Source organism: Eptatretus burgeri, chromosome 2, assembly GCF_056783735.1.
Source record: "Eptatretus burgeri isolate ZD-2024b chromosome 2, Ebu_testis_v1, whole genome shotgun sequence".
Lineage (NCBI taxonomy): Eukaryota > Metazoa > Chordata > Myxini > Myxiniformes > Myxinidae > Eptatretus > Eptatretus burgeri.
In genome coordinates this window covers 7,567,631-7,573,630 of record NC_140962.1, presented here as the reverse complement: position 1 = coordinate 7,573,630, position 6,000 = coordinate 7,567,631, and the positions used below count along the sequence as shown (strand labels likewise).

Below are 6,000 nucleotides of genomic sequence, written 5' to 3'. Positions count from 1 at the left end.
GGTGCTGAGGTAGGTCACCTGAAATAAAAACAAACAAGTCGAGGAATGTTCAAAGTACACCTGCCCCATGCCAAATAAATAAATAACATATCCTCCAGCGCGCGACATCGCCGGCACCTTCGGTTCTCGGCACATGGAGTCGGAATTGTGAGGGAGTGGTGTACATTAATTGATTAGTTGCAGAATGAAAAGAAATAAATAATAATCGTAAAATAATAAATTTCTTCATCATTTGGCTAATAGCATACCTAAACAACCAATGTTTTATCCAAATCTGGTGCTTTTTGAAAATGAAGTAATTAATCCAAAAATTAATTGATTAATCAATCGATCCAAAATACCCTTTAAGGCCAAATCAATTTTCCACTGTAATGTCCAAATATCAACTTCCTCGCTCAAAAGATGCTTGAGATATTGCCACGATGAGAAATAAAATAAACAAGTAATGGATAAATCGATAATAATTCAGTAATTAACTCAAAAAACACTGTTTCTGCCAAAGCACATCTTCACTTTTGTCCCCAAATTTCAGTTATTTCCGAAAGTGTCAGGATGGTGGTTCATTCCGGACGGTGGTTGTCTCTGGACTGTGGTTATGTCTGGAGGGTGGTTATCTCCACACATATCTGAATGCAAGTTATCTCTGCACCGATCTGGATGGTGTTTATGTCCCGACGGTGGTTATCCCCGCACGTATCCGAACAGTGGTTATTTCCACAATACCCGAATGGTGGTTATCTCCGTACATACCCGGACGATGGTTATCTCCGCACATGCCTGGATCGTGGTCATCTCCGCACATGCCCGGATCGTGGTCATCTCCGCACATACCCGGACGGTGGTCATCTCCACACATACCCGGACGGTGGTTATCTCCACACATACCCGGATGGTGGTCATCTCCGAACATGCCCGGACCGTGGTCATCTCTGCACATGCCCGGATCGTGGTCATCTCCACACATACCCGGACGGTGGTCATCTCTGCACATACCTGGATGGTGGTTATTTCCACACATACCCGGATGGTGATCATCTCTGCACATACCCGGATGGTGGTTATTTCCACACATACCCGAACAGTGGTTATCTCCGCACATATCTGAATGCTGGTTATATATGCACATCTCTGAACAGTAGTTATCTCTGCACGTATATGGATGGTGTTAATGTCCAGATGGTGATTTTCCCCTGTCGGGGCAGAGGCCTACTACCTCAAGAAAGAAATCAAGTAAGTTCATATACCAGCTGTTTATTCAATAAGATACAAGACATTCCTATGCACAGAAGGAAGACTTCAAACTCCCAATGGTATTGGGAGTTGAAGGCTTAAGGGTACAGAGAATTTCTGAGCGTTTATATACAGTTTTCACCAAGATATCAGATGGAACTTTGTGGACTCCAAATATGCCACATACAATGGTTTTGGTTGGTTCAAAGATGCCTCATACGATGGTTTACAATGGTTGGAGTTTGTTTTCTGACACAATGAGAGGGGGGTGGGGGTAAGAGAGAGTCATTGTTTCATTCTGCTGACTGCATGATCACAGGTCAAGAGTTCATTTAACAGATATGACTTAACAATAGGTTATTTGGATTAAAGTAAAGATCATGTGTGTATTTTCTTGCAAGCTCACTCAGCATGTTTCTCGAGCTCACTCAGCATGTATATTTTAGCTTTATCAGCATGCCCGTCTCTTAGCTCAACCAGTAAATCATTTCTAAACTAAGTTAATGAAATAATTTAAGAAAAGAACTAAGTAAATTTTGCTTTTTATATGATATGATTATAAATTCAATTTAATAATCCAGCTCGCACAGTTTCCCTGTTTTGTTCATGCAGAACAACCTAGGGGTTTGTTCTTTCTGCAAGGACAAAGTGGCTAAAAATCAAAATTTCTCATTTGGTTAGCGGCAGGCCCATTTCCGTTGTGTCACCTAGACTTGTGCTCTGTGGTGGGTTAACACCCTGGCAAGTGGATGCAACCCAACGGGGTGCCACCACCTCCCCTCCACAGAGTTGGGGTGCCGAGACGATTTTGGAAAAAAGAACCATATGCACACCGAACATATACCCAATGGGCAATTGCCTTTTCAATTATACGAATCAGATTGAATTTTGGCAAGCCGTTCAAATTATTTTTCCCCTGAAGTTTTAAAGGTATTTCTGTCATTCCATATCTCTTTATTACAATCATCCATCTGCTTCTGATTCTTTAGCAATAATTGTTGAATTCTTTCAACTGTTTTTTTTGTCATTCCCAAAGGCACAAGTGTCTGTATTTTCATATTTTCCAAAAGATACCACCGACACGGTGTCTCGACTTAATTTTATACGAAGTTCTTCATTTTCTGGGTTTTCTGGATCTTCTGGATCTTCAGGGTCTCTATAGTTGCTCATTGATGGTTGGTCCAGGGAGACTTCACGTGCCATCATCGTTGTTACTGTGGCAAATATTCTCACACACACACACACCGATTATTGCTTTTATACAAGCTATGATGGCAATAATAGCAATGAACATCATAAGTCCAACGAACAATATGTGGAGTATCCATGCTCCCAATTCACCAAACATATTTTTCAACCATGACCCAAAGTTCAATCCCTTATTATAATCACTAGTACGTGCCCGCACGTGCGTGGCCATATGTGTAAAAAAAAAAAAAACTTTCAAACAACCAAACAGGCCGTTCCTTCGCTCTCTTAAACGACGACTGGATTGGGGCATTGTGTTTATATATAAATGCGCAAAAGAAATCGAGAAATTATTATAATACAGTGAGTCATCACTATCCGGAAGTCCGTACGTTGTAACCCGTAATGGGCAACGCGCTCTAACTTGGACATAACTTGGGAACCACTTGTCTGATTAATTTCAAACCTTTTGAAAGGCAAACAAACAGAAATTGCTGGAAATTGAAACAGAGATAGATAGAAGATAGATACTGTGGGTGCAAAAAGCCAAGCAACGTGTCCTGTCATTGTTAACTAAATGGTGCCCTTACGCATCGACCACGCCTACGCAGCAACGTGTCCTTTCATTGGTTTGTTAAATAAATGGCCACAGCAACGTATCTTGTCATTGGTTTGGTAAATAAATGGCCATAACTTAGGAAGCACTTGTCCGATTAATATCAAACCCTGAAAATGCACATACTCAGGTCCCCAGCTCCTTCTTCTACCTGGCAAGTTTCAATTAGATCGGACCAGTGGTTGTCGAGAAACAGCGGTCACACACACACACACACACACACACACACACACACACACACACACACACACACACACACACACACACACACACACACACACACACACACACACACACTGCTGGAATTATAGAGAGATAGTGCGTGCCCATACCGAATGTTCACATGCATTCCACGAATTATCGCTTGCATTGAAGTTACAACTGCTGTGATACTTGCACACACAGAGTTAATTAAAATCAAGTTTACCTCCCTGTCTTTGCTAGCCATGACATTCGCTGCCATTGACCATTACCACTCCTACGCCACGGTGAGGCGACAGGGTAGGATTTGTAGGAGACCTGAAAGTACAGTATCATTAGGTATTCCATGTTCGAATTGTTTTAGTTTGAAAATAGTTTAAAAAAAATTTGCAAAGCATACCACCAAATTGAGATGTATTTCGTGTTAAGTAGAGCTGAATTCCTTTACACTTCCAAAGGTCACACCGTTTTGATACTTGGAAACCAAAAAAAGTTGTGCACTTTTTTTGATAAATTATTTTCGGAACAATTTTTCTTCAATAAATAAATAATAATAAAAATTGTCTACATGTACTATATTTTCCAAAAGATACCACCGACACTGTGTCTCGACTTAATTTTATACGAAGTTCTTCATTTTCTGGGTTTTCTGGATCTTCAGGGTCTCAGTAGTTGCCCATTGATGGTTGGTCCAGGGAGACTTGACGTGCCATCATCGTTGTTACTGTGGCAAATTTTCGCACACACACACACACACACACACACACACACACACACACACACACACACACACACACACACACACACACACACACACACACCGATTATTGCTTTTATGCAAGCTATGATGGCAATAATAGCAATGAACATCATAAGTCCAACGAACAATATGTGGAGTATCCATGCTCCCCATCCACCAAACATATTTTCCAACCATGACCCAAAGTTCCATCCCTTATTATAATCATGATATTTGGCGCCTTCTGCTTTAATCTACCCAGCCAAATTATCAATTTCCTCTGAATTATCGGGGATATAGGTACAACATTCTGTCCCTATTTCTGCACATGTGCCTCCCTGTGCAGCCAATAAGACATCAAGGGCGACACGATTTTGCATAGCTACTATCCGTATGGCAACCATTTCAGCATTTACTTTGGTAAAACCTTCAGCAGTTCAATTTGCAAGCTTCTCAAGAGCTGCCACTTCTCTCTAACCCAACAGCTACCAAGTTAATGCTTTCTCTTGCAGCTTTCCCAATGCCATTAAATGGAAAGGCTAACATGAAAAATCGTTAAATTTCTGAAATCGATCTTTTTCGTTTATTCTGTAACAGGTAATATTCTCGCTTGCTTGTTAATAAATAATTATCATTAGGAATGTTCCCAGCTCACTGTTGTCTTTTCTCTCAATGGTCCAGCATGGTTATAATCTAATTTTAGCCAGGTCTTTATTCCCAATGATCCGTTCCTTTCAGCCGGTACGTCCTTGGCAGTGTCGCTCGGCTGCATCGATCCGGAAAAGTGATCCGATCCGGTAGAGTGATCCGGTTCGGACAAGGCGTACCGAGGGCGTGGTTCCCCGGTAATTAAACCACGTGGTTAATTAGGTAACCCGATTCCATAGACGGGAGGACCCTAGGTCACGCGGTTGAGTTATTGGCGTCCACAGTCGGTTAGGCGACCCACCGCGTCACGGAATTATCCGTGTGCGACGGCCTACAATTCCGGGGAGTCTGTTGGGAATCGACGTAGCTTTCCCCACCGAGTGGTCTTCTCACCCAACCCCACCGGCCCGCAACAGCTTGTTGTCAGGAGTCGGATGGACGCATAAAAAATTTGCGGGATTCTAACCCGCAACAGTTTGGTGTCGGGAGTGGGATTGACCCATAAAAAAATTACAGGATTCGAACCCGCAACAATTTCGTATCTGGAATGGGATTCGAGCCAGGGGTGTGCTTAGCAACCCCCCCCCCTTTCCCCCAAAATTAAGAGCAGGATTCAAATTTTAGTTAATTATCGGTTCGGACCATGGCGGACCAAGACGAGGTGGTTCAGGTGGGTTCTGAAACAATGTGAGAGGAATCCATGGCTCAGGACAACACCTTTTAGGAAGATCATTCCCTACAGCCATACCCAGAGGTAACGTTGGGGGCAACTGCGACAGCGAAAATGCTTGAGGACCCCCTGCATCAAATTTCCCTCAGAGGACCTAGTGACCCCTATCGGATCCACACCCGATCATAGCAGATCGGCTCCGCCAAAGCCATTGGACACGGACCAGTTTACGGAGATAATGAGGCAAATGATGGAGCGCATGGATTGGAATATGCAGGCACTGAAGGCGGGTCAGGAGGAACTGCAAGCGGGTCAGGAGGAAATAAAGGTGGGGCTGTGGAGCTTTGACGTTGGGCTGGCAGAGGTGGAGGGCAAAATGAAAAACGTGGACCGGAATTTTACAAATGAGATCCGTACTGTACGTGAAGAAATGACCGAGTTGAGGGGGAGTGTGGAAAGTGTTCGGACCGCGATGATGACAGGCAAGGTCGAGGTGACGAGTGAAACCACGATAGTCAAGAGAGAAACCTGTGAACTCGGACAGGTAGAGACAAAGAGCCAGGAATTGGGTGTCACAAAGGAGGAATTACAAGAGTTGACAGACACAAATAGAAATGCTAAGTGACATTGAGATTGAGCATGTGGAATGTTTTGGGACCCAGTGCGAGGGTCAGATTAACCTGCCACAGGAACAAGGGGAGACGATAT

At 43.2% G+C, this 6,000-nt stretch overlaps 1 protein-coding gene across 3 annotated transcripts in view; it reads right to left on the bottom strand.

The window, feature by feature from the left end:
- Positions 1 to 1,235: 1,235 nt before the first annotated feature.
- LOC147031339 (calcium/calmodulin-dependent protein kinase type 1-like) overlaps positions 1,236 to 6,000 on the bottom strand; it is a 68,127-nt gene continuing 63,362 nt past the window's right edge. For all 3 annotated transcript variants that reach the window (XM_085861981.1, XM_085861973.1, XM_085861990.1), the window contains one exon: positions 1,236 to 3,959. The gene's annotated coding sequence lies outside the window, so the exon portion shown is untranslated. The remainder of the gene's footprint in view (positions 3,960 to 6,000) is intronic.